Genomic DNA, 12928 nt, shown 5'->3' with positions numbered 1-12928 from the left:
ACACGAATTAAAGCAGTGGGAAATTTATGCATATCATGGATAGATGAGCTGCCTTGTCTGAAGCAGAGCCATCTGATGGGATACAAGGTCACTGTATTTGTTTGCCAAAATGTTTTTTACAGAGGGAATGGTTTACTGGCTATGAATACTTTTAAAGACCTGCTTAAACAGAAGCTGTGAACTTAAATCAGCCTGCTTTATTAGAAGCCAAAGGTTTACATTTGCTGTACTGAGTGGAATTTTTTGCTGTCCTAATCTGACTGGAATGGGAAATAAGATAAAATTTGCACATTTAAAAATTAAATGAAAAAAACATCTTTTTCAGCAGTTAGATAGCTATAGATGTGCACACACATATACATAGGTTGAACACCACCTCTTTCTACACTACTCCAGAATTTTGCTCTCATGCTGAATCCCTTCTGACTTGTTGTAAAAGGGATGCTCAACTCCTCTGCAGTGATGATGTGGTGGATTTGATTTGCAGCCTAACAGAGTTAAGTTGTTTCATGAACCACAGTTTAATAAGAAAAAAATCCTCAGGCTGTTTATTTGAGTGTTATTTACCAGACTTCGTTTATACCAGTACCAAATCCATCTAATCCATTGGATTTCTTGAGATTATGTGCAGTTAAAATACTGAAGACTAAAGATTTCCTTTACTTCAGTACAATCTGTTCCTAACCTAGATTTTACAGACTTTTATGGTAGCTACCTTACGGCCCATTAGTCCTTCAGAAAAGCTGATCCAAGTTTTATAATTTTTTTTTTTTTTTTTTCCCCCAGATGATTTTTCAGAAGCCAGGAGTTTCTCTCAAAAATCTCTTTCTTGCCTCATTATTTCCTGGCGATTCTGAGCCGGTACTTTGGTTTTTATTCCAAGAGTCTGGAATGCCACAATATTTTTCATTCAGTTTTTGAGGAAGAGCTGTCTGGCTGTCATGTAAAAGTTTCAGTGTCCTGTTCCAAAAATTCATAATAACTTTATCTAGTATTTTAACACACCAGTGTTTCACTTAAAACAATATATCTAGTGTTTTTGTAACAGTGATGGTATGGAGATTTAAGGGAAGTAAGTTGTGTAAGGATATATTACCTCCCCTTCTACAACTTGCTTCTCTTAGAAGAAAAATTAAAAGAAAATTGCTTCATACAGTGTTGCCTTGTGTCTCGCAGTAACTGCAAGAATATATTTTTAATAAAATATTTTAGAAGAGTGCCAAGTCATTCCTGAAAGCCAGTTCCTGTCAGAAGTCCTCTTTTCACCTGTTTGTTGCCCCTCTTTTGCCCTTCTGAGCTCATTGGAATAATGAATAACTGTTTTCTTTTTTTTTAATTCTGTGAGAGTGGTGTCTAGCATACTGTAGGTATTAACATCAGGACACAGGAAAAAGTGGCACATGGAACTGGAGGCCAGTATGTCCAAGACACATGTTTGTATGAGAAGGAATGCGTCCCTAAACCTCACTTCCATCATCCAGTGCTTCAAGGAATTATGGCCATCAGATTGCTGACCTGCAACACACATCTTACTGTAAAACCATAAGCATGCAGGCATGGTGCTCAGTGTCCACTAAATATCCAGATGAAATTAGCAAAAGTGGCCTTGTTCACCATCAAATAAAACACAAAGTCCTGAATCCAATGTGTTTTAGCATGCTAGCTATTTTGCTGAATAAAACCCTCACACTTTTTTGTCGTGGATTGACACAATGGAAGAGGTGTTAAGATATCTTTGCTATGAAGGAAGTTTACAATATGAAGGTGCTCCACACGGATAGTTTTCAAGCTGCTTTTTCTCTGGGATTTGGTCTTGAAACTCCAAATAATAAGATATTGAAAAGAATAATGCTGCAACTTGAAAAAAATCTCTAAGAAATGAACTGTCTTAGAAAAGCAAACAAACAAGAAAACACCGCCAAACATTCTGCCTCTCACACTCTCTCCTTCACATAAAGCCCTCTGAACAAATTAAAAAGAAAATATTTCCTCTGCCCATTTCAGGCTGAAAACTAGACAACCCCTTTGCTTTTTATTTTGGTTAGCAGCTTGGACTCCCTTACTCCACAACTAACCTGAACAAATATTATGCCTTAGAACACTTCAAGAGAACAAGTTCCAAAACAAGCAAAGGAACAATAGACAAGTATTTTTTTCTCAAGGAAAAAAGTAGGTAATTAATTATCCTTCTAAGAAGGATAGATAATTTTGAAGGCTTTTTTTTTTTTTTTTTTGATCAACAAAAGTACATTTTATATAAATTTTTAAGTCAGGAAGGAAAAAAGAAACCCATACACAGTAGTTTTGAACTAGCTTCAGACCTACTGTGCTGTGTACACAGTGTCATAATATCCTTAGTAAAACAAGGAATCGCTTATACAGCCCCGTGCTGCATAGGAACCCTGTAAATACTGGAATTTTACATAATGTAGAAGTGTCACGCTTTATAGAGGGTATTACGTACTTTTGCTACCAGGAATGAAGTTTTGTGGTTAGTAAAAATATTCATCTATAGACCTGTTGCTGGTGTTGAGCAATGTTGAATTTTAGAATACTTGTTCAAGTTCAGACCCTTGCATATCTCCTGCTAAGCAAAATGTACAGAGTCACGGCAGTACTTTCAAGGGGGGTGACCCTTTCCAATTCCTTGTGATGATACCCTGATAAAGACACAGCAAGTGCCTGCTGATTTCATGGTTCCTTTGAAAGGGAAGGGGAAATAAATATCCATAAGAGCTTCCAAAATCTGATTAAACTTTGGCTGTGGTGGACAGCTTCCCTGGTAGCTCCAAGGCACAGCTCATGTTGTCTTTCTGAAGAGGGACAGAAAGGTGTCTTCCCTGAATTCCTGGGGGGACTGCAGTAGCCCACATATACTGCAGCTTTTGTACAGTGATCCAGCCTGGGACTGGATATGCCTAAGAGTTTCTTGCATTTGATGACTGTTTATAAGCTTTTGTGTCACTTGTTACATTTTGAGAGCTGCTCTGGGGAGTTCCAATCTTGTTAAATGCAATAGGAGAAAAAGAACTCTGTGAGGAGAAGAAGGTTTGCTAATCAAACTCGGTGATCGTAGCAAATGCCATGGCTGGCAAAGAACAAGTTTAGGACTTTGGCATCTCTCCTTGATCTGCAGGTCTCTCGTCATTTTTGAGCATGAACTTTCTGTGGCTAAGAAATTCCTTAGGATGGCTTGTGCTCTTTCTTTATCTGTCATATTTTCCCTTAAAAATCTAACTAGAAACCAAAGATTCACAGCCCTGGTACAAGGTATGATTGTCTCCAAGGAAATATACTTAAGTGGCTAGAAGGCTGAAGAGGATTGGATACACTTGTTTGGAGATTCAAGGTACATGTACCACAGGACCCCCATATTGGAAAAGGTGCCAGGCATGAGATCTCCATAACAACAATGTACTTGGAGGCATATTTACCTGGATGTGTGCAAGCAGTCACACATTCTTTTTCCTCATGATTTGTGCTTTCCAGGCACAAGCTGACTTGGAAGGCATTTAGTTAAGCTGGTGTGTTACTGTGTAGGCCAGAACACTCATTAGCTGGTACCCATGATTGCATTAACATTGCTGCCCTACTTCAGCATGGGGCTGGCTTGCCTCCAGCAGGTGCAGTCAGTGCAACAAATACATGAGTGTCTTACACCAACAGGAATGAGCGGCCCACAGGAGAGGGAATTGGAAACCCTGTTAAGTCCATGAACAGCAGGGAGACGCAGATGGTCAGCACCTCTGAAAATCCTAGTACTTATTCAAGTTTCTTACCATGAATCTAGATGCATCATTTTGGGCTTCCTATCCCTGATTATGTTGTCTCCATTTCTCACCTGGATATCTTCACTGTTTTCAGTGTTTTTTCTGAGCAGATCTTTCTGTTTATCTCTTCCTAGAATATTTTGACTGATACCTAACCCAAAACAACTTTGGTGTTGCAGTAGAAGAAGAGAGCATCGCTGTTCCCAAGGGAACATTGTCTTCCCACGATTGTAGCAAGATGCTTCTGAGTAAAAACTCAAAATAAGCTATGTCTTTTTAATTTGACACAACTTTGCATTATGTTTTCCTATCTAACACCCTGCCTCATACTACTCTTCTGTATCTGCCTTCCTGTCTGCAATGATCTGCCTTCTGTGAATTTTTGTCCTTTGAAGTCTTCCCCATTCTGACACTAGGAGTGAGATCACATGAAGTGTGGACATGACAGACAGATCGTGGAGTCTCAATGTAATGTATTGCAAAGGGAGCAGGCTCTGTTGGGTAGCTAGCTGTCTTTTTAAAAACATGAAAAGTTCAGATATAAAAAAAAAAAAAAATGAAGAAGACCAGCCTAATACAAATTCATTCTTTTTGTGCTACTTTTTGGAGGCTTTTTGGCCCCATCTTCAGGAATAAAATATGTGGTGAACCCAGCTAGTTAGAAATGTAGGGCACTTGCACACAGTGCATTAGGAACTGAATACAAAAATGGTTTTTTTCCTCTTCCATGAGATATATGGGACCTAGGGAAGCAGGGCTAACTACTCTGTGCTTATGTCACACTACTGCCTTAATAAACATAAATAGAGATTCTGGACTTTGGATCTGGTCCTCTAGTGTGCTGGTGCCCCCTTAGAAATGCCAAGGGTCATCCAATTCCCACAGGGCTTGAAAGGGAGATCTTCATCACACAGTAGTGTCTGATCTCCAGAGTTAGTGTTTACATCCACATGTGACAGACTGAATTTATGAATGTTTGGTTTCCACCCAGCATCTTACAGCGTGACAGCAGAATCAGGTTGAACACTGATGAGCTGGGGCTGACGTTATTTTTTCTGGACTGGAATGTGAGTCTAAGTATGTATTCAACAGTAGACTAAGGTACTCAAGTCAGTAGGTGTTATGTCCCTTATAACCCTTACTTGCAATACTACTTTGAGAATTACTTAGTTTCCCTTATTTTCATTTTTTCAGCTGCTGAATAAGAACAATATTCTCTTAGTGTAAAGTGCTTTGATAGCTTCCAAATGGTATTTCTGTAAGTACACTGTAGGTTTATTATAATACTGGACTTTGGATTTCATTCTAGGGAGAGTGCATTAATTATGCAAAGCAGGCCAAAATTTAGCAATGCTAATGGAGCTCAATCTATTAAAAAATCTGAGAGGTGTCTTGGGACTTTGGACTGTTGCTCCTATACTTTTGAGCTGGCTCAGAGATGACACAATAAATCTGTTGTGCTCTTCAAGTTCTGGGTTGAACATCACATGCTCTTGATAATTTTAAGGGTGGGTAAGTGGAGATAGACACCGTTACTCACTGAAAAAGAGTGGGATGACAAGTCTGTGTCTTCTCTGTGTTGGATGCGCCCATGTTCTTTTCTGTCCTTAGCCTTGTAAGACACATGGAAAATCTGTCCTCAGATATGGGACCAAAGATCAAGTGGATCCTTCTAAGACTGCTACAGTTTTTAAAAGACACTGAAAGGAATGTTCACCTGGACAAGTAAAGAGGTAGCACTGATTTTCTGTCTGCCATCTAGCAGAGGGTGATTGTACCCGATAGCTCAAGAAGACCTAGAGACCTGGACAAATCTCTCCAACAGTGCCCAGGGAATGTTCAGAAGGACCAAGAAAGATGACCAGAAATTTTCGGTACCCTATCCCTTTGCAGTGCAATAGGAAGGGGAATGTGAGCAAGCATTCAGCCTACAGTGTGAGCAAACTTGAATGTCAAGAGTTTCCTACTGGCACAGAACAAAGGGAAAGTATCCAATGACTCCTGCAACCTCAGGACTGAGGTACAGCAACTAGAGCATTGTTTCTGAGTGAGGATCTTGCAAAGATCATAGACTAAGATCCCCAGTCTGAATTCTGACAAAATTTAGATCCTAAATCTGTGGCTCAGGTCTGTTTATGAAAAATATATCTACCTGCCCAAGTGAGCATCAAACTGCTTCTAGATTTTTATTCTTTGCTGTTTTCCTATGTTGTGGACAAAAGTGCAAAGCTCCTGCAAATAAGGTCTTCATTAGCAAGCTGAGATCCTAGTTGGAAGACGTGGGAAGGAATTACTATCGCCCTGAGGAAAGAAACTGACCCAGTACCAGAAGATAGTGATGCAGAGACAGAGCGTTTGGTTTCATCAAATAAGATGAGTAAATCTCTGACAGAAGTGTTTCCAAACTTTGGAGGTGAATCCAGTTAATTTTTATTTTTAAACCTAAAAAGTTTTGGTTAGAATTAACATCATAAAAATCCTATGGCCAGAGTAGTTTAGGACTAGTGATTATGGGAAATATTCACTTTCAAGTTAGTATTCTAATTTTTTTTCCATAGTAAACAGAGGAAGACACTTAGTACTAGGACTGCCTCATTTGATCAATTTTAGATACTTATTTAGGATGAAATTAATCACATCTTAGAAACACTTGCCACTGAGAAGTCTAGGTGAGTGTCTCAAATACAGGCATATATATTTGTACAGATGTACCCCACTGCAGATTGTGATTGATAAGGATTTCAACCGTTTAGCTGCTTAGACAGAACTTTCTCTACCCCTCTTTCTTTCAACTGGAGAGTTTTCTGGATGTTGACTATGAAATACAACATTGCCTATAAAATCATTGGGAAAGAAAAGCAAACCAAAATCTTTTCAAACAGCTCTCTAAAATCAAATGAAAATTGTGTCTTCACAAAATCTGTTGCTTTAATGTATATTCTAAAAAGGGAATATTTATTGTTTAGTTTAAGCAAGTAGTTTTCAACACAGATTCTTCTACAACTCTATTAGCAAGAAACAAGGCAATAGAGAGTTTAGAAAAGGTAAAATATCAGACTGCTCTGTGCATTCCACATCTATGTTATAGGTAAACACAATATGGATATAATTGAAATGTATATTCTGTTTCTTTTTTTAATTTAAAATTTTCTGAAAAATACTGTCCACTTGTGTAGCAGAGAACCACTTAAAACCACTCTAATTTGTTGAAGCAATAGAAATTTTTAAGTGCAACCTTCTACACATGTGCCCATTCATATTCTTTATCAATGCTAATTTATGCTTCCACCTAGAAAACAGTACTTTTCCCCTCGCATACCTCAGATACCAAAGATGATAAGCTATTGAAAAATAGTGTGGGGTTGTTTGTTTTTGTTTTGTTTTTTTTTTTTTCTACCAGTACTTCCTCTATATGTGCATTTCTAAGATTACACCAGGACAAATTTTCTCCAAGGCAATCATACTACTCCAGTGTGTTTCCTAACTCTTAAGTGTTTGACTTTGCATCCTTAACATTATGTACTGTCAGTTCTGCATGTAACATACATCCTGCTGACAGTCTGAGTGCTTGCCGAGTAGCTCCCACATACCAGTTCCTGGCCAGTGAGTGAATGAGCCACTTCTTTTTAATGCTCCAAACTCCTTTAAGCTCTCGCTCCTTTCTCATCTCCCGAGGCAATGTAGCTGGCTGACAAGTAAGAGGTCTCAGCCTCCCTGCAACATTCTCACCAGCTGAGGTTAGGTGTGAGCAGCAATTTACATTTTGTAAAAAGCAGAGAGGTGATTTTATGGTGTTTTGAAAAAAATGTAAAAATGTGAAATAGTTCAGCTTTTGTTGCTTGTGGTGCAGGTTTAAAGCCCAGTAGGCACTGCATAGCGCCCTAATAGTGGCTGATTCAAACTGAGGAGGATCCATCGCCACCCCAGTACCAGCACTGCGGTTTCACCACCCTCCCAGGCAGGAACAATCGGTACCACAGTTTTCTATACCCTGTTTAATCTGTGCTTTATCACCTCTGGTTTCTTTTATTGCTCTTACATGCTCTTTCTGCTTCTGACAGCTGGGACATTTGTACATGCATTGCCTGTTATTTGGGGAGCTTCAGTGGGAATCAGTCAGTCATTCCTGGCTGAAGGTAGGGCATCCACACAGCATCCCCACTGTGACTGAGTTCTTGTTTGGGCTGTGTTCCCCTTGAGAAGAGGAGGAAGAGGAGGAGGAAAATGCTCTGACAGACTGCAATGTTATCTGAGGGATGTGATGGGGGACAAGACTTGATCCTTTTGAGTTGAGCTTGATTTTGGAAGAGCAATTGTCTCAGGGCTCCCCCTACCCTGCCCATGGCCCAGGACCCCATTTCAGCCCCCTGGGGCTATCAGCCCCTGCCCCACCTATGTCACAGCAGCGCCTGTCTCCTGCTTCCCACAACCCTGCCTGGCTATGGGGCCCCCAAGCTGGGTCCACCCATGGGCCCATATCCTGGCCCATCATCAGCTTATCCCCAAGGATGTACCCTATGCCGGGGGCTGGGTTTTCCCCCAGTGCCCCTCACTCCTGGCCAGGGCGGTGAGAGAGGCTCTAGATGACAGGTTCTGCCTGTCTGGCCTAAGCTGAGCCCCCATAGCTCCCAGGGAGACACTGGCTCATGCTGGCCCATAACCAGTTGGCCTGGGCCACGTTTTTGACACTGGTGAATTAGTTACCATGAATGACAGTGGGTAGGAAAGTCCTCTTGACCTCAGCTCAATTCCCTCATCCACAAATCCACTCATTTTATTATCAAAGGTTAATCAGGTTGGTCAAGTATGACTTACCCTCAGTAAATCCATGCTGATTGTTCCCAGTCATTTTCCTCCCTTTCATCTGTTCAAAAGTGGTTTCCGAGAGGACTTCATGATTTTTCCAGTGACTGAAGTGAAGCTGACGAGCATACAGTTCCCTGAATCACATTTTTGAATGACCCAAAAGAGGAGTCCCCAAAGGACCATTCTTTTTTTGAAGATGGTACAAAGTTTGCTTTTCTCTAGTTAGCAGCACCTCCCCTGATCTCCACAACCTTTCAAAGACAATAGAGATGGGCCTAACTATGACACTGGCCAGCCTCCTCAACACCCTCAGACAAAGACTGATATGGGTTGAGTTCTTGTAATTAACCATTGACTCAGCCTACACCCACTGCTGGTATTTCCTTTCCTCCTCGAATCTTGCCTGTAGAGACTGGGAAGACCTTGTTGGTAGAGACTGGGACAGAGAAGGAAATGAGTACCTCTGATCTGTCCACTGTCACTGAATTACCTACTCCTTTCAGTAATGGACCCTTATTTTCCTTGTTCAGCCTTTCATTTTTGACAGCTACATTCCCCAAGAAGACTCAGGGGTTTTTAGCTAGACCGTCCCTCTAATTTCAGGTGGTGAAGTCTCAATATCTTTATTTTCAGAGTCTTTTTGAGTGCTTTTTTTCTGGAATCTCAATAATTCCTTTGACCTACTTTTATGTGTCTGTATGTAAAAGAATTGCCATGCTATGTCACAGCAGCATTCTGAATTAATTTAAAGGATTTACATTTCAGAGCCTTGGCCATAATGTCATGGAAGTATTTACACTGTCAATATTTTCTTATAGTGCACCTATTCCAGAGCCACAATCCAAATTCTGCCTGTGGAAAAACAGTTTGATGCCTTCCAGAGGAAGTTGTTTATAACTATACATTTCAATGTGTGCATTCAAACAATACAAAATATAGGATGTTTTCAAAACTAAAGGTGGTTTTAGAGTACTTTTTAAAGATGGGATGTATCGTTCTCATGTATGCACTTGATGAAACATATATCATGTCTTGTCTTTCCATATATTCATACAGCATTTAGCCTGATAAGCTGTTATTCCATTTGCTCCATATACCAGACTGACCTCATTATAGTGTATGTAGGCACCTGTTCCAAATTATTTCTAATGACCCTAATTAGGCTTATTTAAATTTTGTAATTATTGCTTTTCAGTTTTTATTTAGAATCAGATTCCTGTGAATTTGTCAGAAATTGCAGGAGTTGTAAACAAAGTTCCATGTACTAACAACTGCTGTAGCAGCTGTAAACAATATGCCCTACTCCCATAATGTTCTTCAAGTTGCAATAAATTTGTTTCTCTTACTGGCTCAGTGTTTTAGCTGCTTGAAGTTAAAATTTTAAAGTAATCACCTCTTACTAAAGAATTGCCAAAAATTAGTGTAATAACTACCTCCTTAATGGTCAAAGAGTGCAGCCAAAACCAACAAACCTGTTCACTAAATGAAAACATGTACACATTGATATAACTGTAAAAATGTGTTATCAACTATTTTCTTGGGTTTTTTTAACTTCCTTTAAAAATGCTAAGCTGAAAATCATCCTGTCTTTCCTTTCCATGGGTAGTCCTGTGTATGACAGTGGGGACATCTTCAAAAACCTATGAAGTCCATATATGCTGATGGAAAAGAGGCATATTTTAGTATTGGTCACTCATTTAATCACCCTTGTTAGTTCCCTTCCTTTTGTGCACAGTGCACAGAACTCAGAGTTAAGAGCAAATTTGGAATGGGAATCATGGAGGTCAAGTTTTGATCATCCCTTCAACTCAAAGGGGAGCCTGTTGTAAAATACTGCTTTTGTCTTGTCATATATCCCTTCTTTCCTGTACACAGCCTCTTTGCAGACTGTGGAGACTCAACTGCCAACACTTTAAAGGCTACAGTCTTGCTGTGCCAGTAAAGGACAGAAAAACACCAGCAGGGCTTTATGGTCCTTCCATCCGGCTTTACGGCCCTTCCATCCCTCTTTATGTTCCTCTGGTTTCCTTTGGTGAGAGAGAAACTGAGGCCTGAATCACAGGGCCCTTACTTCAGGCATAAGGAATGCGACTTTCAAAGTTTAGCCAAGTATGAGCTACCAAGATACAATGCTCTTTTAAATTGTAAATGTTCAGCCAGCAGCACCTTATTCCATATATCTGTAATGCTCGACGTAACGCAGACCTGCTCTTTACTGCAGAACAGAGGCAATGCCACAGAACTACTGCTAGTACTGAAAATTTACCAGAATTATATAGCACGTGTCTTTTGTTACAATGCTGTGAATGGCTGTGTGAGACCGAAGAGGAATGAACCAAGCCTCTTGTGTAAGCAAAAGTTTTGGATAGAGTCAGCAGTACTTTCATCTCCACCCTGATTAAAGAAACATTATCTTAGTAAATGTTTCTTGTTTATTGCACCAGTTTATAATCTTGCTCAGTTAAGTATCAGAGAGTTTCAATATTTTTCTCAAGCTCATTGATCAGGAAGAATGCTAGGAAGTGAAATAGGGTGGCCAGTCAAAATTTTGTGTGTTGAAGGTACTTCATATACTAGTTTTATTTGATTATCACTAGTCAGCACTCAATAGTAGATTATATATATTTCAAATTCAAATGACTAATTGGGAAGTTATTCTAATGGACTCTGATTTCATTTCACTTAGACATGATTGCCAAACTCCAAGAGTATAACTTGCAACCAAGAGTATTTTTTTCCCAGGATGGGGACTTACAGTAACTTTTCAAAATACTTCAGAAAAGTTACTACTGAGAAATTTGCTTCGGGATTAGAAATACACTCTAGTTTTGTACATTTATTTTGGGACATCAATTTGGGGTCAGCAGTAGTCTCTAGTGGAGTACTGAGTATGGCTATCTTTTGGGTAGCCTTTTGGTTTTATAATTCCTTTAATAGTGAATCCCCACATAGTTGCTTTCCAGGGAAGAACAGTGTTTCACAGATAGATGTAAGAAGTTTGTTTCACAGTAGCATTTGCTACATTTTACTTACATTTCCTTTTCTCTTTTGAGTCAAGCAGGATATGCTAAACAGCCTTTTGTTCAAGCTGATAGCATATGGTAATTTAACCCTCTGTGTTCCAGGTTTTGTGCATCTTTTCTACCATCTGACACCTATAGAGCACACTGTGTCTTTAGTTTATTCATTACAAAGGTCTTTCCATTTTTATATAACCTCTGTCCTTTCAGGGTTTTGATCTTAAAAGAATGTATTTTACATATCTGAGTTTTAAACCCAAGGTGTTTATATCCTTACATCACAGAATTCTTAAAAACAAATGTTTCCTGTGTGCATTACAGCTTAGCGATAAAAATGACGATGTAACAACTACTGTCAGTAAAATATTTCATGTTTAACAAAGTTTTTCTCTAATGGTGACAGCAATTGCAGCATTACAGTTAGGTATGTGCCAGGCCTTGAAAGTCTCAGACAAATATCAGCTATGCTATCACTCAAGATACTTAGGTTTCAGATTTTTTTGTTTAGGATCATATATCTGACCGTGTATTTTTCATGGTGATTGGACCAAGTAAATATGAGATCAAAGCATTTTGGTACAATCTCAAGATGTTGGTAAATAACAACAGAAGCATGGTGTGGAACAGATATATGTTCTCACTTGTTTAGCAGGTGAGTAATTTCTCTGCAAATGGAAGGCTTCCAGCTCAGCTTTGTGGCACTGCAGCACAGTATAGTGTACAGTGCAGAATATGGATATTTATCTGCCTAGTTTACTGGGAAAATAATGAAAAGGAATAACACTTCATGCTCAGGAAAATGAAGTGATCACCTAGAGAGGGAAGGAAGCCAGAAAAAATATCTGAAGATTTCAGAGATGGTGAGAAACAATGTGATGGAATATTTTCAGTAAGATTTTCACTGAGAGATACTTGATTACAGTGTGTTGCATTACTAGCTTGCTAAATTATTATTATTTTCAGATAATAATGTTTCACAGAAAAATACATCCTGTTTGGAGGGTAAAAATGTGTAAATTCTTGTAAGTTTGCTCTTCTTATGAATAGTATTTTTATTGTAAGTTCTCTCTTGTTTTATTTTTTTATTTCAAATTTCATGGAGTAACAGCAAATCTGCCTGTGGGTTTTTTCACACAGGACTTGTTACCAAAGTGACTAAACACAGGGCACTGTCTGTTAAAGTTTAATCTTTAGCCACTTAGTTGTTTTGTTACATGCTTTGGACTACTGACACTATAAAGTTACCTGACATCTATTAAAATTAAATTGTAACAGACTGATAAAATATGTCTGAAAAAAACAGGTAGAGTTAAGACCTAGAGTCTGTTAATG

The sequence above is a fragment of the Strix uralensis genome, chromosome 5 (assembly GCF_047716275.1).
Source record: "Strix uralensis isolate ZFMK-TIS-50842 chromosome 5, bStrUra1, whole genome shotgun sequence".
In the NCBI taxonomy this organism is placed as follows: Eukaryota; Metazoa; Chordata; class Aves; order Strigiformes; family Strigidae; genus Strix; species Strix uralensis.
This window is presented reverse-complemented; position numbering follows the sequence as displayed.